Raw genomic sequence first — 24,661 nt, forward strand, 5'->3', positions numbered from 1 at the left:
AAGTAAAAAACATGGGCCAGGCGCGGTGGCTCACGCCTGTAATCCCAGCACTTTGGGAGGCCAAGGCAGGTGGATCACGAGGTCAGGAGATCAAGACCATCGTGGCTAACATGGTGAAACCCTGTCTCTACTAAAAATACAAAAAAATTAGCCGGGCATGGTGGCGGGCACCTGTAGTCCCAGCTACTCGGGAGGCTGAAGAAGGAGAATGGCGTGAACCCAGGAGGCGGAGCTTACAGTGAGCTGAGATTCGGACACTGCACTCCAGCCTGGGCGACAGAGCGAGACTCCGCAGCCCAAATAAATAAATACAAAATAAAATAAATAAATGAAAATAAATAAAATTTTTAAAAATGGACTTTATTGCAAAATACAGAATAGAAAGCAAACTAATAAAAAATAAAGACATAAAAATAAGATCAAACATGATAATTATGGTAATCAATACAAATCATTTATACTTTCCTATCAAAAGAAAAAAGCCTAAGACATTATGACAAAATAACTAATTCTACAACGTCTGACAAATATACTTAAAATAAAATGACACAGAAAAACTTTAAAAAAAAAAAAAAAACTAGAGTATATACATGCATATCAAACAAACCCCAAAATATAAAACAAGTAAGGTAAACTAATTATGCAAAATTGACTTTAATATTTTTTAAAGCAGTATCTACGTGAAAGGACCACTTCCTATTTTGAAAAGGCAAACTGTCTAGTGAGTAAATAACTAAAAATAAGGCAGCAAGAAAATATATATGCAAAAACCTTTGGAAGTCTAAGTAGGAAATAAACACAATTACAGAAGAGAGCAACCCACCTCCACCTGCTTACAACAGGTCAAGTGGACATAATAAGGACAGTAGAGATTTTTTTAAAAAATAAAATGAATCAACATATATTTATCTTGGTAATCTAGTAACAGGGAATTCCCCTTCTGGCATATACATGAAATACAATGCTTAATTACATAATTTGTCATAGGGAAATTTTGATAAATTTTAGAAACAATTTATAAATTTTATGCATTTATAAATAAGAAAGACTATAGATCACATTCTCTAATAACCATATGATGAAGCTGGGAATTCATAAAACTTTGTAAAGGGGCATAAAACTTTTTTAAAAAATAAATGAGATCAAAGAAGAAAATTAAAAATAGTTTATTTATAAAACAGTGCTAAAGGACCCCAAAATCACTAAGCTAAAAGGAACAGTCAACCTGGGAACTGCTTAGGGCAAACTTGCTTCCCATTCTATTCCTAAAAACGATAGCTACTAAGATAAAAAAGCTACATAGCTCCCTCACAATTTGTCCACAAGGACATTTCTTGCGGACAAAGGACAAACAGAACTCAAAGTCATCCCTCTGCTCACTGAGAGAAATGCATATTTGATTGCTTCCTTTGGAAAGACTTAGCAGAAACTCAAAAGAATGTTTGTTTGTCTCTTACCTGGAACACCCCTCCCTTCTTTGAGTTGTCCCACCATTCCGGACCAACCCAGTGTACATCTTATACGTACTGATTGACGTCTCATTTCTTCCTAAAATGCATAAAGCCAAGCTGTGCCCTGACCACCTTGTGCACATGTCATTGGGACCCCCTAAGGCTGTGTCACAGATGCATCCTTAACCTTGGCAAAATAAACTTCCTAAATTGACTAAGACTTATCTCAGATACTTTGGTTTACAATAGCAATAATGAGATTGCTAAATATAAAAACCTTTAGGATTGTTCAAAGATACACTCAGAGATAATGCCATAATTTTAATTCTTTTCCTGCTTTCCTGTTTAAATATAAAAATAAATGAACCAAACAATTTTTATTGTAAAGAGAAGATTTCTTAAATAGATAAAAAATAATAATTAAGATATACGTAAAAAATAATAAATGAGATGAAAGAAAAAACTATGAATTGAGTAAGTAAATTCCAGAGCTCCTTATTTAAAGTAACAATGATCATGATGAAATAGACTAGCACTTCTTAAATTGGTATTAAGAAAAAAATTAAAATCTATTCCAGAGAATTTTAATAACTGTGCCAAGAAAAAAGCCTTCCTCTACACAAATAAGTTCTTTATTTTTAAGTTCTTTTAATCATTGAATAAACTTCAAAAGTTTTCCCTGTTATTTTAAAACTTCTCAGATCTTTTCTTATGTTAATATGTACTTTGAATCCTCAAGGAGAGTATTTAGTACAATTTCCCAAGCTTATTTGCCCTTTTTTTAGTGTTCTGAGAACAGCTTGCAAAATGCTGACCTAGACTAACTTCTTACAAAACTATTTTTAAAAAACTGAAATAATTAATTAGGTTAAAAACAATAAAATTGAAACAATAGAGGAAAAGGCATTAAAATGGAATGCTATGCACCATTAACATTAGTTTAAAAATGGAAGAACATCATATAAGAGCACGAGCTATCCAGATTTGCCTTTCTGTTTGTGCAATTTGTGTTCTAAATCAGGATATGATATTAAGTAGCATTATAAGAGGGACCAAATTGTAAGCACCGTGTTTAACCTAAATCAAACTTTAAGTAAGCATTCTATAACTACAACTCCAATTGTCCTCTCCCGGGTGAAAATGTATACTATGCACAAGGAAACATCCTTACTGTAGGAGCAGGAAGGATGGGGGCTTGTGAGGCAAATGTGAGGGATTTTTTGGACAAACTTGGAGGAGAACAAACAATTCACCAATCTGGGAGTGAGCCCTATCTCTGTCAGTAAGATACAGAAGACAAAAGTGACAAATGTCAAGTTCAGGAGGTGGAATAGAGGCAGAGGTTATGTGCTGACCAAACGTAGCCAGAGAAGAGATTTGGCCCCTTCTCTGCCCACTGGAAGACCAGGAGCTATGACCAGGCTATGGCCAGGCATGTAGGTCCTAAAAGTATACCTTTTAATACATGTGCTGTTTTTTACCTATAGAGCACAGCAACGAAGACTCCAAATCCTACTACAGAAGATGAGAAACTTACTACTGCACACTCAGTAGGTTTGTGCCTTGCTAATTGGATCAGCCTTAGGCAGTTAAAAGGAAGTAACTAATAATTAGGCAGAGCGTTAAGAAGTATAATTTTCCGCTATAATGCAGACCCAAATTGGGTTTTCTCACGACGTTAACAAATATGTAGATCATAATGAAATTATTTCCTAAAAATAAATTACAACTCTAAGTGTGATAAAAATTATATAAAATAGAGAAGTACAGGCCAATTTCCCTTATGAATATACATATGAAAACCTAAATAAAATGTCAGAAAATAGAAATGTATTTTTTTAAAATCTGCTCCAAAAGTTTACTTTTAGTATCCTATAAACAAAAAATTATCTTAAATCAAAATGACATTTAATAAAACTAATTATTCCAAATGCTTAAAGTACCTAATCTGCAACTTCAGAAGAATGGTTATTTGAATGCTTGAATATGCATATGGTCACAGAAGTGTCATTCTCATTAAAATCAGGGAAAAAGACATACTATGTAACAGTGTACCAGAAATTCTGTACTATTCAATTCTGCATATGAATAAATTATGATATACAAACTTAAAAATGTAAAGTACTAACACTATATACAAATTATATAGTACACTCAGAAAAAAAAAAAAACAGAAAAAATAAACTAGACATCACCTGTAAAATGGAGATGATAAAATAAATAAATAAACAAACAAACTGGACAGTCATTAAAAATCAGAGTTCAGCTAAAAGGTCAAAAACAAAACACTTATATGAAAAATAAATAGTTGTTTTACTCCAACAATAACAAGTTAAAAATATAATGAAATAATTTATCCACAGGTGCAATAAAATGTTGTTTGCATAGGAATGACTATAATGAGAAATATATCACCAATATTAACATAACTGCTATAATTTCCTGAGAAACAAAAGATATAAAATATTCACTTTTTTTCAGATTTATACTTTGGTGCATTTTCATTCAGAATAAAAAAGAGAATGTTTATTAAGTGATAACATGATATGAAGACCATCTAGAAGACAAACTGGTGGGAATAACAAAGCAAAGAAAATCATTAAAGAGATAAAATCTAAGAATAAGGGTGAGGATAATGCTAGCCCTTTGAGATATTAAGACGTAATCACACATATAAGGCTACAAAACTGAAAAAAAAATTAGGTGGCAAACAATTATGTATGCATATATCCCAGAAATAAGTTATTATATTTTTTATTTTCATATTTGATGAAAAGACATTCTAAATCTATGTTTAAAAATATTACCCAGTGAAGAAGTTTGGTTCAGTTGGCTAGCAACGCCAGGCACGGTGGCTCACGCCTGTAATCCCAGCACTTTGGGAGGCCGAGGCGGGTGGATCAAGAGGTCAGCAGATCGAGACCATCCTGGCTAACACGGTGAAACCCCGTCTCTACTAAAAACGCAAAAAATTAGCTGGGCATGGTGGCGGGTGCCTGTAGTCCCAGCTACTCGGGAGGCTGAGGCAGGAGAATGACGTGAACCCAGAAGGCGGAGCTTGCAGTGAGCGGAGAGCGCGCCACTGCACTCCAGCCTGGGTGACAGAGTGAGACTCCGTCTCAAAAAACAAACAAAACAATTGGCTAGCAACTTGCAGAAAATAGTGTTTAGATTTTTAACTACCACCATACAATAAAGATTGGGTTGACTGGTTGGTTGATTGATTTTTGAAATGTTTGATGTAGTAGTTCCCAACTGGAGATTTGAATCAGAATCTCCTCTAGAGCTTTCTTCAGGTGCATGTATGTGCCTGGGGACCATTCTTGGACAAGTGAAAAGAATAGGAGTCTAATGCACAATGTGCAAAACCCCTTCTGCCACTGAAAGACACAGAATTGAGTTCAAATCCTGACTCTGCTATTAGGTGTGTGACTTTAGGAAACTGAAACTTGGTTTTGATGATCTTACATTTCCCCAATTATGAGAATGAAAATAGTAACTATTTTAAAATGTTATTTTGAGGATTAAATAAAATGACTTACATAAAGTACCTAGATTTCATGATTTTAATTCATTAAAAAATACACTGATACATGAGTTTGTTTCTCTGTCTAGAAAATCACATCTTTAAAAGTAAAACAAACTTCTATAATAAATTTAATTTTTTGCCTTCAGTTCTCAAGGGAAAAGGAGGAAGCATCACCACACACTCAGCTCCCAGCCTTTTACTTTACATATTTAAACTTAAAATGCAAAACTTAGTCTTGAGCAAGTGTGGCTAAAAACCTAAGAGAGAAACAACAAAAATAGAGAAGAATCCAACATATTCAGTTACTATTTCTTCTAAAGAAGGAGAATGGAGTATCGAATATTTCTTATGCATGAAATCAAGACATATTCAGGCACATAGAAGAAATGCTTTAGTGACCTAGAAAAGGGTTGTAAAAACCCTGGCTTATTTGATTACTCAAGTGGCACACCACCAGAAGACCACGGAGTAAGTAGTTCTGAATTAAAATCTAAGCACAGAAAACTAGGTCCCAAACTATCAAAAAATGATTCCCAATTCTAAATGTTCAACCACATCTATTTTAAAACATTTATAATTTTTTTTTCAAATTCTCTCATACCATTCCAAATGAGTAGTTTTCTCTGCTATATTTTCTCAACTTTCAAATTAAAATTCTTTGCTTTAAAGTTAGCATTGTGATTTGTCATTTTCTATATCCCATTCCAAAAAAACTCTCCAATGGAAAAAAATGTTTAGCACATTCATTCAGTTAGAAAATTATCATTGCTACCTTAGCAACCTATTAACATCCTTGGGAGAATTCTTTCTTACATCAAAACTGTGGAAAGAACAGATTTAATACAAATTCAACTGCTTTTATGCAAAACAAAACACTTTTTATAATTTTGGTCACAATCTCTAAGTAAACAAAACTTCTCTTCTAATGGAATAACGCATCTCTCATTTCTATTATCCTGACACAAATACACACTTACTTAATATTCTGTTTCTGTACGATCACCCTTCCCTGTAATACTAGCGAAGAGTTTTAATTTTCCCCCAAAACCTCAAACTACAGATGGATAATTTTATAGACTTTGTGATTTCTAGCATAATCACTCCTCACTGAACACTTCCTGTCACCATCTGCCTCTTTTAAGGCCAAATAGGACTTTTCTTGGCTTGTTTATTTTTCTCCACAATCTGTTGTCTGACATTTTTCTCACCACCTTCCGGCCTTCTGTATTTTTGGATAGCTGCTCCAATCTGCACTCTTCCCACTCTTGTGTCTCCTGATTTTTCCAATGGGTCTTGAATGTCAATCAGTGGGCCGTTCTCATTCACCCAGAATGTGTTTGCTTTACCACTGGCTGGTGACATTTGCGTTTTAAACAACACCCTAATTAAATTCCTGAGTCCATTACTCTGAATAACTACCTACATTCGTGTCATCTGTCTTAGAATAAAGACTTACAGGACAAAAAACTCTCAGTCCTCCTGTCAGAAATCAATTCCAAGAGTACGACATGAATTTGATCTTGAGGTCCTTCATAAGTTGCACTCAGTGAAATGCACCCACACAGAACAAAAACAAAAAAAGTAAGTCAGACTTTGTTAATACTGAACAGAAAATTACTAATGATTCTCAATTTTCTCATTCACTGTGAATTATTTATTAAGTACCCACCATGTTCCAGGCATGATTCCAGGGGCTGGAGATTTAATTTTTTTGTTGTTTTTTTTTTTAAGACAGACAAAATATTAAAGTTGTAATAAAAGGAACTGAACTTAAGGCCCTAGACACTTTGGATGAGTAAAATGGTAAGGCTTCACATTTATTCTGATATGATCTAGTTAACTTAGTGCTTTTTTCTACATTGCTTTCTCTGGGCTAAAATCATGATTCTAAATGAAATGCATTCTTTACCATCAAAAAAGACAAAGTTAATGATAACAAAAATTTACTACTAATAAATATTTGTGGAATGAATGAATGAATGAATGGCTGCCAGTTCTACTGTTTGTAGTTTTACAATCCTAAAGTCAATTATAACTCTCTGAGCCTATTTCCTCATCTGTAAAATAGAAGTATAATTCCTGCTTCATTACATTGTTGAATGAAAAGAGATCATCTCTGTGAAGCCTGGACTCTTAGAAACTGCTCTATAATGAATAGCTCTGTCTCCAAATCAAAGGCAATTCAATAATATCAAGGGAATTATATTTAACTTAGTCCAAATATTTTTACATGGCTACACTTGACTTCTAGGAAATTTACTCATTTTTTTTAAAGTCTAAAATAAGAATAATTGGATAGTTTCCCAATTTTTATAACCATCAACATCCTGTCTGCTGGCATTCTTCCACCCCACTCACCCATTCCTTCTTCCGCCCCCTAATCCATTCCATATTATTTTCTAGTCTAAGAAAATGGCTCTTTCTTTCTTCCCCTAAGCCCAGTGGTTTATTTGCATCTTTTGTAAATAAACCTTCCAGCTTTCTAAATAAAACCTAACCCCAGTCCTGCAAGATTACAGTGAAGAAAGTATCTCATAGGATGAAGAGAAGCTGGAGGTCAGAATTCTCTTTTTTTCTGAATTCCATTCATTCACGGACTCATTCACACATTCGAAAATATTTTCTGAGTCCCCACTGTGTGCCAGGCACTGTCCAAGCTGATGAGAATACAGTGCTGAGAGAGACAGAGAAGGTCCCTGGTGCCACTGAGCTTATGGCATAACAGGATAAACAACTGCAAAACAGGTTGATGAGGAGGCATATGTGGGGCCACTGTACCATCTAGGACAAATCTATATAACCCAGGCCGGGTGAATCAAGAAGGCGGAGCCCCTACTGTGAAATCTAGTAGTTGAGAAGAAGATAACCAGGCAATGAAGGGGAAGACCAGTCCAAGCAGAGGAAACGGCACGTGCAAAACCTGGCATGAGCAGAGTTTGGGGGCTCTGGAGATCAAGCAAGTCATGTTGAAGAGCCTGAACTGTCTACTGCATATTCTCCCTTTGCTGATTTCTATTGTGTTATCCTAAAGCCTTCAGCACCCTTTTGTGTAAGTGCCTCAGCCTGCCATGAGCTACACTACTGGAAATTTAAAACAATATTTTGTGTCTCCCCTAGGGGCCAGAGCATTAAGGGGAGCAGTGCCCCCACCCCTAGCTAGCCCAATAGTGGCAGTGGTCACCGCCCAGAACCCCTAAAGGGGCGGGTGAATGAATTAAGGGTAGGCAGAATCAGGGCCAGAGGCTCGGTAAAGACCCTCCCATGTGCCTTCTCCCTCCATCGCCAAGCTTAGAAGATTGGGTGAAACTTTATTAAGGAGGCCACAAAGCTTCCCTACACCTTACTTCAGGGCAATGCCTTTGTCTCAGTTACTGTTAGGGTTGAGTTGGCACAGGAGTAGGGAAGTAGCTGAGCTGGCAGGGGAGTGCAGGTGGGAAGATTCCTTGTGTAGTCTAGGTCTTAAGTTTTTAAAGAAAGTTAACGCCATGCCTAGAACTGCAGAACCCAAGGCCAGCTTCTAATGCCCTGTTTTATAGTTAGTGTTTACCTCTGGGGGATCTAGATCCTAAAGAAAACTAAACTAAACAAACAAAAAACATCTGTGCCATTCTTGGACTGCACACAAAAACATACATTCATTCTCCTGTATTACCTAAAAAGAAGACACAGGACTTCTATATATGTGACAAATATATATATGCACCATAACTGTGTACTACACAAATAGGTACTGTATGTATGTAATATATGTACTGTATATACTATATATGTACTAGACAAACATAAATATGCTATATATGTGACAAATATAACGTAACACATCACTATATAAATGTATTTGTATTACTTTTGATCTCTATATTTCTACATCATTTAAATTATACACTTGAGCTAAAAAATAATTAGGTGAATAGGTGAAGTAATTAGAGAATAAAAGCGAGACATGGAATATATAATAAGTGTTTACCAAAAAGCTTTTACTCATAGTGAAAATTTAAGTATTAGTCATTATTAATTGTCCCAAAGCATATTTTAAAGGAAAATAATACTAAGCAAATATGAAAGATTGTGGTGGCACCTCCTCTGAGCAGGAGGAGCTGCTTTCATTTTGCTGTATTTAATCCAAATGATAAAAGAATTTAATAAAATTACCCTCTAGGTAGCAGTAGTTTTAAGAAACAAACCAAATCCGTTCTGACACAGTAGCTCTCCAGAGAATAACAGTAGATCCTACAAATGACAGAGGAAGACACTCACCTCATCTGCTGCCCCCATATAGAGAGAAACAGATTAACTCAATGCCATGGAATCCTGGAAAGATCATTCTCCAAAGGTTTTTCCACCACTCAGAAGGTCAGTGATCTAGAGATATTTTGGGGACCAGCACTATTAACATTTTCATTAATTATATCTATTTATGATTTGTCAGCAGCAAGGCTAAGGATGAGATAATTAAAGATTCAAAACCAATGTCTTATTCAAACATACTCATTTGGAATTAATTTATAATAATGAGGTGATTATGAGAAAACTCATTCATCTAGTGCTAATTATTATTTTTTTTTTTAAATAATGGCTGTTTTTCCAATCTGGCATTTTGTAATATCACTAAAGTTCACTTCAAAATGCAAATATATCCTAAGACAATAACCAGCTGCCCCTGCAGTCATGTGAGGTGGCACTTCTCAAGCTCAATTTGGTTTCTGGATGCATTCCTCTAAATTATTTTATATATACACTGTAAATAAGTACATATGTGTATATATGTAAATATATATGTGTGTGTGTATGTGTGTGTATATATATTACTTTATCTCTATATCTACATTATCCAGGATACTTTGGCACAACATTTCTTAAGTCAAATTGTGTAGGCCAGTGAATATTCATCAAACTACCTTACAGATGGAGCCAAGTGGCCTACAAGACAATACTGCTAAGGCTGTTAACACATAGAATTTATGCAAGAGAATATTCTAAGCTTCCTGATTGCATCACTGTTTTAATTTTTTCTTACATTAAAAACCATGCTTAGAATCCTAACAAATTTTATTTTTCAAACATTTGAATTTAAGGTGTGTACAAGTATACTCCGACTCTATAAACTTACCCTTCTTTAAAGCGGATCATCCTATTCATCATAAGATTATTAAAAATGTATACCTTTGTTTTTATTTGCCATAAAAAAACTTTCTTTGGAATAAGATAGATTTTTATTCAAAGAGGCAGAACTGTTTTCAAGATAAATCCAATCTGATCAATCTGACAGATTAAGACTCTTTTCAATAGTAATTCCACAAATTATTTAAATAATTTATGAAACAGTAAAGGCTTAAAAGCCTTAAAAGTTCTAGACCCTTCATGGATTTTATTTTTGGTATATTATTGCAGGAAAATACATATAAATCTTTTGAGAAAAATGACAAAACCAAGAATTTTTTCCCCAGTATGCTATAAGTGAGCTCAGTAAATGTTTCAAAGTGAACGATTTTTCTTGTCCATATTAAAATAGAATACTCCTCAAATGCTATTAATAATTTAACTTAGAATAGAATCATAAATATGCATGAATGGAAGATCACTTCCTCTATCCCCATGCTCAGAAGACCTTTGACTAAGCATTTCCACAAAGATAAACAGCTGCCCAATTATCAGGTATCTCCAGGTACGTCGATGCCAGAGACTCTGAGAAAAAGAACAGGCTTACGTGACATCTTTTGTGACCTCTTGAGCTGTGTTGGTTGTCCCCTCCTCTGTGTTCCTGTGCATGCCTGTAACATAACTCCTAGCATGTGCCTTAATTATCTATTTACACATCAGTTTCTCACACAAAAGTTTCCAAAGCACTTTAGTGATCCTTGCTTTTTATTTGAGAAAGTAAGCTCAGAAAAGTTAAGTAACTTGCCTGAAGACTCAAAGGTAGTACGTGATAAAGCCAGAATTCAACTAAGAGCTATCTGAGTCCAAAGCCCCTCGAATTCTCCATCACACACTGTTTCTGCCTCAAATATGGCATCACTCCTAATGAAGCTGGTGTCCAAAACATGCCTGCTAATTGACTACATGTGTGAATGCCTTACATGTACGAATGCCTCACATGTACATGTTCTGGGTCACCATGCTGGGTACTGGAGAGAACTGTGCGAACAAGATTCCCGTTCTCTCTTCCCCAATTCTTCACTTCAGACCCAGCATCACATGGTTTCCGGGCCCGTGGACTCAGGGAAAGTAGGGGTGGACATGCAATTACAACACACTGTAGAGACATGGCATCAAGGTAGAGATTTAAAAGAACGGACAAGAATAGCCACTTAAGAAGGTTAGAGTAAGGCCGGGCGCAGTGGCTCAAGCCTGCAATCCCAGCACTTTGGGAGGCCGAGACGGGCGGATCACGAGGTCAGGAGATAGAGACCATCCTGGCTAACACGGTGAAACCCCGTCTCTACTAAAAAATACAAAAACTAGCCGGGCGAGGTGGCGGATGCCTGTAGTCCCAGCTACTCGGGAGGCTGAGACCGGAGAATGGCGTGAACCCGGGAGGCGGAGCTTGCAGTGAGCTGAGATCCGGCCACTGCACTCCAGCCTGGGCGACAGAGCGAGACTCTGTCTCCAAAAAAAAAAAAAAAAAAAGTTAGAGTAAGAAGGAAGAGGGGAAGAAAAGAATGTTGAGGCCGGTGAACCGGCATATACAACATGTGAGAGACAAGAAAGAGATGCTTTGTTAAAATGAGAAAAGCCCTGTGGAGCTAGGGCTCAGAGAGTGCAAGTGGGACGCTGCAGAGGTATGCAGGGACCTGGCCAGAAGAATCTGAAGCGCATGCTGAGAAGTCTAGGTTTGATCCTAGGTGGAACAGTGAGCAACTGCACGGAGTTAAGCAGAGGAACATTACAGACCTTGTGTTTGAGAAAATCACTGGTTATAACGGTGCAAAAAGAAATGGAGTGCATGGCTGATTAGAGGCTGGGAAGCCAATGATTGCAGCATTGAAGAGGTGAAGATGATGACTCGAGAACTTCTTCCCAGCATACGAATTTAAATAGATCACTGTTTAATTTTTGAACATGTTCATATTTTTTAAATGTGAATAAACATACCTTTCCCACCTCCCTCAGAGGGTTAGTTTTTAAGATAAGGTGCACAGTGGCAATGCCGCCTGCCTGAGACAGGACTGTGTGGTGCTAAGAGCACAGGCTCTGGAATGAGAGTCTGGATTTCAAACCTTACTCCCCCATTCCTGACTATGAAAACTCTGAGCAAGTAACGCAACTCTTCTGTGCCTCAGTTTCCTAATCTGTAAAATACAGATAATAATGGTAACTGATTCATAGGCTTTATTGAGAGGACTTAATAAAATAATGCCTGTTTTATTTATTGTCTTATTTAAAATAATGCCTGTTTTATTTATTGTCTTATTTCCAGCATCTAGAATTTTTCCTGGTATGTAGTAAGTGCTTACTAATATTAGTATTTATTTGAAAAGTATAAAGGATTATGTAATTGTAAGGTGTCAACATAACTAAAAAAGGCATTTAACATCTACAACTTTCCCACCACCAAAAAAAAATCATATTTTTAAAAATCCACAATCCCTCAAGAACATATCTGTTCTTATAAACATGAAGGTAAGTTTGCAACTTTCTCTTTTGTTTCGTCCTCAACTTTTCCATGATGTACTTTATCCTTTCAAACAAAACCTCTTCTGTTTAACACATTTGTAAACCCCAACTTTCAGGCTGGCTGGGGCCCAAATGCCTTCTAAACATCACTGAATCCTGCTCTGCCCGTAGACAGAGGCTGTTCCAGTGTACAAGTTGTGCTTGGGTATAGCTTGGCACATTTGAAAGACCAAAATAGTTACCAATGGTTACAAAAATTATGGTTCTCTCGTGGAAGGAAAGCACTGTCATTTTAAAGAGATGCTTTCCTCCTCCTGGAGGAATGTAGAGACTCTCTGGCCCCCACTACCCTTCTCCCCATTCCTTCTGGGAAAAGGTTTTCTCCTCCATCACCAGCCGCAGGCGTAGTGCTTCAATGGGCAGAACCAGAATCCACTGAACGACTTACCATACACAGTAACAAGAGCATACTTTTCACCTTTGAATTTTTATATTTTTTTATTGCATTAATCATTTGATCAGATAAAGTAGATCTGTTTGCCATGTGCCCTACATTCTACAGGTGTTGAGGTCTCCATGAGAAAACTCCCTCAAGCGCATCACAGGGTTTCCATGTGAGCTATGACAAATTAGAAATCAAGTGGCCATACTTAAAAAGGAGGCAAAGCTGGTTTCCATCTTTATTCAATGGAGAGTGAAAAGGAGAAGAAGCATTCATTGATAAAGGCTATTCCTGGCCAATTATTTAGCAACTGGTATGACACTGATTTACCAACTGTCTAGAATGTCAAGTGTACCTACCAGGTGGTAACTGTGAGCTCTATAGAATGACATAAACTAAACAAAACAAGGGATCAGGGAAGGAGGAAGGGCAAAGAGTAGGAGGGAGAAAGAAAGGAAGAGGGATGGAGGGCAGGAGGATTGGAAAAGAAAAAGTTGTATAGCTTAGTTTGACCAAAAGTCAATTTTTAAATAAACAAGTACTAATAGCACCTCTCTTATGCGACTAAAAAAGCTCCCTTTCCAACAATGCTTTTTTGTTTTAATTAATACTTTCTTTCCACAGAGGAGAAAAAAAGGAAAAAATATTCCCTCTGGAGAGGAGAAAGAGGCCAACTATCAGAAACAATGAGCTAGATTTTTATCTTAAGTCATACTGTGCTCAAGACCCTCTAGGTAATTTTGAAATAATCACTTCCCTATTTCCTTTAGCACTGGAAAGACTATGTAAATGTCCTCCATTCAGCATGCTCTCTGGTCTTGGATTTATCTACTAATATAGTCCTGAAATTACCTTTGACATCCCCTGAAACCTGGCTTTCTGCTAGATTGCCATCCTTCATCCTCAGATCCTGAAACATCCATAGAAAGGGAACCCCAAAGTGCAAGTGCACACACACCCACCCACACATAAACACACCCACACACACACCCACACACACCCACACACACAAACACACACACACAAACACATACACAAGCATACACACAAACACACACACATACACACACACACGAACACACCCCCACACACACAAACACACAGCCTTTCTGCCTTCCTAAATCTAAAAGGTATAGCAGCACCATAAATTAAAAGAAAAGAAAATTAATTTTGAGCAAAATTTTCTCATTCTCTAATCTAATATCAGGTTTCAGTTAGATATTAATATTTAAAATATCTTCGAATACATTATTCTACCTTCCATTTGAGGAAAGCAACAAATGTAAACACAAATATGGTCCCCTTCCCTTTGTAACCTTTCTTTTCTTTCCATTTTTTAATAGCTGCAAACTTACAGGACTTCTGCCTTTTAAATCAAGTATTACTAAATTTCTATTTCAGCACCTTCTGGGATGACAAGATTCCAAATATGTAATAAAAATAAACTGCCATTAATAGCTAGGTCTTTGGCAGAGTTACTGGCCTGTTTTGTTTACTTACCCAGTGCCAGTGTGATTTTCTACTTTGGGCACAGCTGTGAACAAGACTATTAATAATCAGGCTTCATCAAAAAGGAGTCAGTTCCTAGCTCTGTAATTCAATCATTTTTTTAACCTTTTACAAATCGAAGTTGTTCTGAGTGAGTTGTTCACAGAGTTGAAGATTGACCTATTAAAATCTCTGATTTTTTTTCAGTCTCCCTCTGTCACCCAGGTTACAGGGCAGTGGCCTGATCTTGACTCACTGCAAACTGTGCCTCCCGGGTTCCATCGATTCTCCTGCCTCAGCCTCCCAAGTAGCTGGGACTACAGGCACCTGTCACCACACCCAGCTAATTTTTGTATTTTTAGTAGAAAAAGGGGTTTCACCACGTTGGCCATGCTGGTCTCAAACTCCTGACCTCAGGTGATCCACCCACCTTGGCCTCCCAAAGTGCTGGGATCATAAGTGTGAGCCACTGCACCTGGCCTCTGTTTTTTTGTTTGTTTGTGGTTTGTTTTTTTTTTTTTAAACCTGTGTGGTTTATAAATAAAACTACTTCAGAAAGAGGGCGACTGGCACACAATCCTGAGAGCCTGTAAACCCCATCAACACTAGGCCTGCAAGGAAATGTTACAGAATTCAACAAGATGAAGGGTCCTCCTGAATGAGCACAAAGTAAGCATAAATAAAGTATAGTATAAAATAATTTAATAAAGACTAGCTCATCCTAGTTTGTTCCAGGATAAGGTCACCACAGTATTTCACAGTTTCTTAGAAAAGCATTGATACACTGCTATTATTGATCTTTTCTTTATCAAGATTTCATTTGTACACTGAAAGACTCAGAGTTTAAAAAAAAAAGTCATCAAGTTAAATCCATTATTTATTTTAGTCTCTCTCACAAGTGGCATCGATTTACTGAACCCTGACTGTGGGATATAAGCATGAGTGGAGAACGGGCGCCATGGCTCAGCCTGTAATCCTAGCACTTCAGGAGGCTGAGGCGGGTGGATCACTTGAGGCCAAGAGTTCGAGACCAGCCAGGCCAACATGGGGAAACCCTGGCTAAATACAAAAATTAGCCAGGCATAGTAGCACACACCTATAATCCTAGCTACTGGGGAGACTGAGACACAAGAATCACTTGAACCCTGGAGGCAGAGGTTGCAGTGAGCCGAGATCACACCATTGCACTCCAGCTGGGCAACACAGGGAGACTGCGTGGGTGAAAAATTTTAACCAGCCTCACTCCCATTACTTTCCTGCATTCAGTGTCATAATCTGACACTTAAGTGCTCTCTCTGCATGTCCCACATCAACCATTCTGGAACCACCACCCACTCCACTATATACTTGCTTATGTGCTCGAGAGCTTAGCTGCTCTAGGCATACTTGTGACCAAACAAATGTTAAGAGAGACAGTTGCTGTCTGATTTCACCAGACGGAGGTAAATGCTTGAGATTATCCATAAACGAATCCATTCCACAATGTCTCCTGCAGAAACTTTTTTTAATATTCTAATCAAAATTACTGTTGTCTTCCTCTATGCACACTTAGCCCTTTGTCACTACTATTGACTTTATATAATTCTCTCTGTGTCTCCCCCCACCCCAAATGAAGACTCTTCAAGTATCAGGAACATAGGGGAACCATCACAGTGCATTATGATGGCTCTCACAGTGTGGCCCCTGAACCAGTGGCATCAGAATCCCTGAGAACTTGTCAGAAAAGCAAAATTTCAGGCCCTGCCACAGACCTACTGAATCAAACTCTAGGGATGGGACCCCAGCAACCAGTGTTTTAACAAGCCCTACAGGTGATCCTGACGCAGGCTCAAAATTGAGAACCACTGGTATATTGAAATAAGTATGGGTTTTGGAAGCAGATAACCTAAGGCTTTTAAATTCCTATTGTGCCCCTTATTAGCCAATGACATTAATCAAGTAGTTTGCTATCTTTGAGTTGCCTCTACTCACTTATGAAATTCATGACTTGTGAAAATATGCTTAGGGGTGGATGCTTTTTTAAATAACAGTCTTTTCAGTAAGTTGTGCTGGGGCAATGGGATACCCACCTGCAAAAGAAGGAAAGTGGACCCTCTACCTATCCGATAAAAAAGTTAACTCAAAATGGATTAAAGATTTAAATGTGAGAGTTAAAGCTATAACACTCTTAGAAGAAAACGTAGGTGTAAATCTTTGTGACCTTAAATTAGGCAATGGTTTTTTAGATATGACACAAACAGCACAAGAAACACAAGAAAAATACATAAATTGGACCACATCAAAATGTAAAACTTCTGTACTTGAAAGGACACTATCAAGAAAATAAGAAGACAACCCACAGAATGGGAGAACATTTTTGCAAATCGTGTATCTGATAAGGGACTTGGTTCCAGGATACATAGGGAGCTCTTACAACTCAACAATAATAAGACAAGTTGCCCAATTTAAAATGAATAGACAGCCCCAGGTGCAGTGCCACATGTCTGTTGTCTCAGCTACTTGGGAGGCTGAGGTGAGAGGATCCCCAGAGCCCAGGAGTTTGAGACACAGCAGAACTCTGTCTCTTAAAAATAAAAAAAAGCTGGGTCAGGCACAGTGGCTCATGCCTGTAATCCCAACATTTTGGGAGGCTGAGGCGGGTGGATCTCCTGAGGTCAGGAGTTCAAGACCAGCCTGGCCAACATGGCAAAACCCCATCTCTACTAAAAAATAAAAAAATTAAAAATTAGCCAGGCATGGTGGCAGGTACCTGTAATCCCAGCTACTCAGGAGGCTGAGGCAGAGAACTGCTTGAACCTGGGAGGTGGAGGTTGCAGTGAGCCAAGATCACGCCACTGCACTCCAGCCTGGGCAACAGAGTGAGACTCCATCTCAAAAAAAAAAAAAAAAAAGAAAAGAAAAGAAAAAATTGGAGCCTGGCATGATGCTTGTAATCCCAGCAATCCACTTGAGTTACTTGGGAGGCTGAAGTGGGAGAATCCCTTGAGCCTGGGAATTCGAGACCAGCCTGGGCAACATAGCCGGATCCCATCTCAAAAAAAAAAAAAAAAAAAAAAAGACTGGAAGTGTCTCCAAAGAAGATATATATATGGTCAATAAGCACATGAAAAGATGCTTAATATCATTAGCCATCAGGGAAATGCAAATCAAAACAACATTAAAATATCACCTCACACCCAGTAGGATGGCGATAATCAAAACGACAGCAAAAAACAAGTTGGCGAGGATATAGAGAAATTGGAGCCTTTGTACACTGCCGATGGGAATGTAAATGGTGCAGCCATTCTGGAAAACAGTCTGGCAGTCCCTGAAAATATTAAACAAAGAATTGTAATATGACCCAGCAATTCCAGTGCTAGGTACGTACCCAAAAGAAATAAAAACACATACCCACACAAAATCTTGCACATGAGTGCCATAGCAGCCTTGTTCATGACAGTCAAAAAATGGAAACAACCCAGATGTCTATCAGTGGATGAATGGAAAAACAAAATATGGTAAATCCACATAATGGAGTACTAATACATGCTACAACATGGGTGAGCCTTGAAAGCACTATGCTAAGTTGAAGGAGTCAGCCACAAAAGACCACATATTGCACAATATGATGTATATGAAATGTCTAGAATAAGCAAATCTATGGAGACAAAAAGTAGATTAGTCTGGTTGCCTAGAGTTGTTGGAGCAGGACTGGGAGGAAATGGGAAAATGAGGCATAACTGCTAACGGGTATGGGGTTCTTTCTAAGGTGATGATATAAATGTTCTACAATTGTGGGGATGGCTGCACAACACTGTGGATATACTATAAACCATTGAATTTTACTTTTAATTGTGTGAACTATTTGGTATGTGAATTCTATCTCAATAAAGCTGCAACTAAATAAAATGACCACAAAGATTTTCAGCCATTAAATATTAAAATATTTAATAAAAGAGGGAAGTTTTAGGAGGGAGCTTAAGAACAGTACAACTCTGAAATCTGAGGAAAAAACCCTGAAGTCAGTTCATTTGTATTCTCCTTGGTTATGATAAATCAGAAAAGCCAATACAGAAGGTAAGAATGAAATTAAAGAGAAGCGCTCTCCACTGCTGTTCTCTTCAGCTCAACATGGTGGCCTACCAGGCGACTGGCAGCCTCAGCCGCTTCTCTGCCTTCAGGATCCCCCGCTCCCGAGGTTATCTATGCTGCCATTTTACAGGGTCCTGTGCTTTGATGACCACAACCCATATTAACTATGGAGTCAAAGGGGACGTGGCAGTTATTTGAATTAACTCTCCCCATTCAAAGGTAAAAACACTGAATAAACAAAGAGCTGCATTCAGAGTTCACAGAAGTTATGGATGAAATCTGGGCTAGTGATCAAATCAGAAGTGTCATCCTTATCTCATCAAAGCCAGGCTGCTTTACTGTAGGTGCTGATATCAACATGTTAGCCACTTGCAAGACCCCTCAAGAAGTAACACAGATATCACAAGAAGCACCGAGAACATTTGAGAAATTGAAAAGTCCACAAAGCCTGTTGTGACTGCCATCAGTGGATCCTGCCTGGGAGGAGGACTTGAGTTTGCCATTTTATGCCAATACAGAATAGCAACAAAAGACAGAAAAAAACAGTATTAGGTGCTCCTGAAGTCTTGCTGGGGATCTTACCAGGAGCAGGAGGTGCACAAAGGCTACCCAAAATGGTGGGTGTGCCTGCTGCTTTTGACATGATGCTGACTGGTAGAAACATTCATGCAGACAGGGCAAAGAAAATGGGACTTGTTGACCAATTGGTGGAATCCCTGGGACCAGGACTAAAACTTCCAGAGGAACAGAAAATCAAATACCTAGAAGAAGTCACAATTACTTTTGCCAAAGGACTAGATGATAAGATCTCTCTAAAGAGAGACAAGGGATTGGTGGGAAAATTGACAGTGTATGCCATAACTATTCCATTTGTCAGGCAACAAATCTACAAAACAAGTGGAAGAAAACGTGTGAAAGCAGACTAAAGGACTTTATCCTGCACCTCTGAAAATCATTGATATGGTAAAGACTAGAATTGAGCAAGGAAGTGATGCTGGTTATCTCTCTGAATCTCAGAAATTTGGAGAGCTTGTAATGACCAAAGAATCAAAGGCCTTGATGGGATTCTACCATGGTCAGGTCCTGTGCAAGAAGAATACATCTGGAGCTCCACAGAAGGAAGTTAAGCATCTGGCTATTCTTGGTGCAGGGATGATGGAAGCAGGCATCACCCAAGTCTCCATGGATAAGGGGCTAAAGACTATACTTAAAGATGCCACACTCACTGGGCTAGGCCGAGGACAGCAACAAGTGTTCAAAGGACTGACTGACAAAGTGAAGAAGAAAGCTCTAACATCATTTGAAAGGGATTCCATCTTCAGCAACTTGACTGGGCAGTTTGATTACCATGGGTTTTAAAAAGACCAACATGGTGATGGACACTGTGTTTGAGGACCTTAGTTTTAAGCGCAGAGTGCTAAAGGAAGTAGAAGCGGTGACCCTAGATCACTGTGTCTTTGCCAGTAACATATCTGCTCTCCCAATCAGTGAAATTACCGCTATCAGCAAAAGACCTGAGAAGGTGATTGGCAGGCACTACTTCTCTCCTGCGGACAAGAGGCAGCTGCTGGAGATGATCACAACCGGGAAGACTTCCAAAGACACCAGTGCCTCAGCTGTAGCAGTCCGTCTCAAGCAGGGGAAGGTCATCATTATGGTTAAGGATGCACCTGGCTTCTATACCACCAGGTGTCTTGCACCCATGATGTCTGAAGTCATCCGAATCCTCCAGGAAGGAGTTGACCCAAAGAAGCTGGATTCCCTGACCACAAACCTTGGCTTTCCTATGGGTGCCGCCACACTGGTGGATGAAGTTGGTGTGGATGTAGCGAAACATGTGGCGAAAGATCTGGGCAAAGCCTTTGGGGAGCAGTCTGGAGGTGGAAACCCAGAACTGCTGACACAGATGGTGTCCAAGGGCTTTCTAAGTCACAAGTCTGGGTAGGGCTTTTCCATCTGTCAGGAGGGTGTGAAGAGTAAGAATTTGAATTCTGACATGGACAGTATTTTAGCAAGTCTGAAGATGCCTCCTAAGTCTGAAGTCTCCTCAGATGAAGACATCCAGTTCTGCCTAGTGACAAGATTAGTGAGTGAGGCAGTCATGTGCCTGCAAGAGGGGACCTTGGCCACACCTGCAGAGGGAGACACTGCAGCCATCTTTGGGCTCAGCTTCCCACCTTGTCTTGGAGGGCCTTTCCGCTTTGTGCATCTGTATGGCACCCAGAAGATAGTGGACGGGCTCAAGAGGTATGAAGCTGCCTATGGAAAAGAGTTCACCCCATGCCAGCTGCTAGTTGACCACACTAACAGCCCTAACAAGAAGTGTTACCAGTGAGCAGGCCTCATGCCTCACTCAGTCAGTGCACTAACCCCAGCTTCCGGCAGAGGTGGTTCTCCACCAGAGTGGCGTCTAGATTTATCAGAGTTACGAGAAAGAAGACAAACTCCGGCATTGGGTTTGCTCCCTGATTAAAGTGCCTTCAGCCAAGATCATCTCTCCCTCCTGGTGAAGTCTGACTGTGAATTAGAGTTAGCACTTCCTAGTGGAAGGTGGAAGCCCCTGTGCTCATTGTATAAGCCCTGAGGCCTAGAGTGGCAGCCAAGAGCTGTCTGGAGCCATCTCTCCCCCTGTTCCTCCCAGGAAGCCAGGGTGGCCAGGGGTGGCGAGGGCAATTCTGCACCCAGCCAAACATGTAACAATAAAAACCAAACTCTGTTAAAAAAAAAAAAAAAAAAAAAGAATGAAATTAAAAACATGAATTACAACAGGCTTTCAACATCCTCTTTTTATGTTGTTAGCAAGCCAGAAAACACATTCCCCATGGCATATGTTACAATTTAAATTTCGTTCAACAATTAAATCATTGTCACATTAATAGTGGTAGTAGGATTTTAGAGCTGGGGCCCCAGTGATTATCTATTCCAACTTCCGGATTTTACAAAAATAGACTGCTCTAACATTTTTCATACAACTCCATACAGCTTCCCCATCAGTGAGCAGACGTTAATTTTTGCTTAACGTAATTCTAATAAACTGTTTTCTGGAACATGTGTTTCAGCCTCAAAAATATGATTTTTTAAAAAATTTCTTACACTGTCTTTTCACATTTTAGTTAACATAAGCCTTTCTTTGTTTCAATGAGAGGTAGCGATGCTTTCCTTTGTGATACACACATCATAAAACAGTCGCCTTCAGCTTTTGTTTTTTAATAGCTTGCTTACATAAGTTTTACAGAGCTATGAAAGAATCAAATAGCAATCAAAATATTCTTCATAATCATCATCAATTTCTAGTTGATTCCCAGTGTTAACTTTTTCAATCTGAGTTCAAAATTTGGTGTGCCTGCGTTTTAATTCAGGGCCAGATATTTCCCAGTGTTCGATTGTTTCAAATCCAGAAAAAGAGAAGAGGAGTCTGGCATTTTACATTCCAGATTTCAAAACAACTATTTCCAAAGAAAAAATATCTTAAAATATTTTTTAAAAACAAAGGTAGTTTTCTCATTTCTGTTTTTCTACTTGCCACATTCTTCAGGTTTTCGTATTGACTCCTCTTCGGGGGAAGAGTAAATCTTTTTGTGACATATTTGTCACAAAAAGTGTATATTTTAATTTACATGGTGCATTGGGCCATTTTTGCATTACTATAAAGAAATATTGGTGACTGAGTAATTTATAAAGAAAAGAAGTTTAATTGGCTCACGGTTCTGCAGGCTGGACAAGAACGATGCTGGCATCTACTCGGCTTCTGGGGAGGCCTCAGGGAGCTCTCACTCATGGTAGAAGCAGAAGCATGCACGTTACATGGAGAGAAAGGTAGTAAGGCGGGGGAGGTGCCACACACTTAATCAGATCTCGTGAGAACTCACACCAGGGGATGGCGTCAAGTCATTCATGAGGAGTCTGCCCCCATGATCCACACACCTCCCGACAGGACCCATCTCCAACACTGGGCATTACATGTTAACGTGAGATTTGTTCAGGGACAGATATCCAAACTATTTCACAAGGTGTCATGTAACAGGCCAGAATCACTAGAAACACCAACATCCTTTAAGACTGAATTATGCATCTCAATAATTCTATGTAACTATAGGAATAATATAGGTTATAAATGGGACCCAGTCATTTACAAAATTCATTCACAGATCTGAAGAGGTAAATGATCATCTAAGCAAACACTGAGAGAGTCAGGCTGAAAATGTTGGCCACTATTATTATTAGCACATTTCCTTCTCTTTCACAAATAAAAATCGTACAAAACAGTAGTGGCTTCTTGATCCACAAAGAAGCGTTATTACATCTTTATTAAATCTATCTTTTGATGGAAATATTTTATAACCTTCTGAAGAAAGAACTGACATAAAAATAAAATAATCTGTCCATTTATCACCTTTCCCTAATTATCCTTTCCTCTTCATTCCATTGTCACCACACTCTTCCAGGTCCTTATCAAATTACGCCAGTATTACTCTATCAGCCTTTTGCCCAGGCTCCCAGCCGCTACTTTGAAAACATCTGGCTTAATATTAAAATAACTAATTTTACTACAACACCACTTTCCACAGAATCATTCTATGCCTACAAGACTGCAGAAGCCCCATAACCCACCATTGTGTCTAAATTCCTCTGTCCAGCTTTCAGGGCCTCATATATTGTGATATCACCCAATCTTTCCAAAAGTATTTCATGTTCCCTGGCACATAAACCCTCCCCCACTCAGGAAGGCAGATGTTCCACAAGACAAGAAATAATGGGAGGAGAATATGGTTTGGGAAATAATAATACTTTCTGTTATTCATTAAGTGTATGTTGTGTGCCATGAATTGTGCCCAGCACATTACATGAGCTATTTCGTTTTACCCACACGTAAACCTTACGTGACAGGTTTCACGATTTTACGGAGTGGAAGCTGAGCCACACGGAGACTTTCTTCTTTAAGGCCGTTAAGCTATTAAATGGCAGAGCCGGCAGCCTTGTGTCTCACTCCAATGCTCAAGTTCTTGTCCACATGTTGAGCAGCACTTATAATAAAGGTGTATTAGGCAGGTGGATGTGCAAATCTGAAGCTCAGTGGGGAGAAACAAGGGTTATATTTTTCCATCACTGGCTTCTAGGTAACTGCACCTGTTGTTATGAGTGAGCTTGTCTACAGAAAAGGTGTGTAACGAAGAGAAGAAACCAAGAACAGAACTCTAAACAATGGCACCACTTTCAGAGTGGACAGAAAAGAAGGCCCCAGAAAAGACTGAGAAGGTGTCAGGAGAACCGGAAGAGCTATCCAGTACAAATCAAAAGTGGGGTTTCAAGTCACAATAAAGGGGAGTAGTCAGCTGTATAAAGAAAAAAAATCAAATAAGGTCAAGTAAGATAAAGATTGAAAACTGCTCATTAGAACTGGTGGTGAAGAGCTGGGATAACTCATAACTTATCATCCAAACCAGGACAGTTTTGAGGGTGAAAGAGGGTTCTATTAACAAATACCACAGCAACACTGAACATGGTGGAAACCAAGACATAAGGTCACCCTATTAAGAAATCAGTAGTGGCCCTTTGTGAGAACCACATGAAGAGAGTAATGCAGTGACCACCACAATGATGTGAGTTCAGGAATGAATGTGTGTTGAAAATAGCATGTAATCTTTCAAAAAACTTAGTTTATTCCTTCTTTACTCCCACTGCTTCACTTGACTAGCCTTTAGAAAAAGAAAGTCTTGGTGTGATGAATGGGTGAGAGAAAAGGTGAGTGTTAGAGGTGAAACTGCCCTTCACTTACTCCTTATCCATTTGTTTCACTTCTTCCTCTTGACTCTACTGAAACTACTTCCCCAAATGTCCCCAGTGACTTCCAACCAGTGCTGGGAGTGAGTGACCTTTACTGTATCCTCTGCTTCATTAACTTCCACAGCATTTGGCATGGTCATATGCCCCCAGTCCTATCTTGAGACTACAGCTCTGAATCATACCTACTGTCTCTCTTTCTCTGACTACATCTCTCTGCTCTCTTTTGCTCATTTAATCTTAAAAATGGTGTGTTCTAAGTTTCTGCCTGATACACTTTCT

At 38.7% G+C, this 24,661-nt stretch overlaps 1 protein-coding gene and 1 pseudogene across 2 annotated transcripts in view; one reads left to right on the forward strand and one right to left on the reverse strand.

Annotated features, from left to right (window-relative positions):
* CPE (carboxypeptidase E) overlaps positions 1-24,661 on the reverse strand; it is a 118,675-nt gene that overhangs the window by 72,302 nt on the left and 21,712 nt on the right. The gene's annotated exons all lie outside the window — the stretch shown is intronic.
* On the forward strand, positions 18,604-21,315 carry LOC101015694 (annotated as a pseudogene). Its single transcript, XR_647496.3, has one exon. The product of XR_647496.3 is annotated as a trifunctional enzyme subunit alpha, mitochondrial pseudogene (transcript).

Source organism: Papio anubis, chromosome 3 (assembly GCF_008728515.1).
Source record: "Papio anubis isolate 15944 chromosome 3, Panubis1.0, whole genome shotgun sequence".
Taxonomy (NCBI): domain Eukaryota; kingdom Metazoa; phylum Chordata; class Mammalia; order Primates; family Cercopithecidae; genus Papio; species Papio anubis.